Below are 1139 nucleotides of genomic sequence, written 5' to 3' on the forward strand. Positions count from 1 at the left end.
GGTGAATTTGCTTCCTTTTGTTCTAGAGCTTTTAGGTGTGTTGTCAAGCTGCTTGTGTGAGCTCTGTCTAGTTTCTCTTTGGAGGCACTGAGAGCTATGAGATTTCCTCTTAGAAATGCTTTCAATGTGTCCCATAAGTTTGGGTATGTTGTGGCTTCATTTTCATTATACTCTGAAAAGTCTTTAATTTCTTTCTTTATTCCTTCCTTGACCAAGTTATCATTGAGAAGAGAGTTGTTCAGTTTCCACGTGAATGTTGGCTTTCCATTATTTAAGTTGTAATTGAAGATCACCCTTAGTCCATGGTGATCTGATAGGATGCATGGGGCAATTTCAATATTTTTGTATCTGTTGAGGCCTGTTTTGTGACCCATTATATAGTCAATTTTGGAGAAGGTACCATGAGGTGCTGAGAAGAAGTTATATTCTTTGTTTTAGGGTAAAATGTTCTGCAGATATCTGTTAAATCCATTTGTTTCATAACTTCTGTTAGTTTCACTGTGTCTCTGTTTAGTTTCTGTTTCCATGATCTGTCCATTGATGAAAGTGGTATGTTGAAATTTCCCATTATTATTGTTTGAGGTGCAACGTGTGCTTTGAGTTTTACTAAAGTTTCTTTAATGAATGTGGCTGCATTTGCGTTTGGAGCATAGATATTCAGAATTGAGAGTGCCTCTTAGAGGATTTTAACTTTGATTAGAATGAATTGTCTCTTCTTGTCTTTTTTGATAACGTTGTGTTGGAAGTCGATTTTATTAGATAATAGAATGACTACTCTAGCTTGTTTCTTTAGACCATTTTTTTTTGCAAACTTGTTTTTCAGCCTTTCATTCTGAGGTAGTGTCTGTCTTTTTCCCTGAGATGGGTTTCCTGTAAGCAGCAAAATGTTGGGTCTTGTTTGTGTGGCCAGTCTGTTAGTCTATGTCTTTTTATTGGGGAATTGAGTCCATTGATATTAAGAGAATTTAAGGGAAAGTAATTGTTGCTTCCTATTATTTTTGTTGTTAAAGTTGGCATTCTGTTCTTGTGGCTGTCTTCTTTTAGGTTTGTTGAAGGATTACTTTCTGGCTTTTTCTAGGGTGTGGTTTCTGTCCTTGTATTTTTTTTTTTCTGTTATTATCCTTTGAAGGGCTGGATTC

Source organism: Mus caroli, chromosome 11, assembly GCF_900094665.2.
Source record: "Mus caroli chromosome 11, CAROLI_EIJ_v1.1, whole genome shotgun sequence".
NCBI classification, from domain to species: domain Eukaryota; kingdom Metazoa; phylum Chordata; class Mammalia; order Rodentia; family Muridae; genus Mus; species Mus caroli.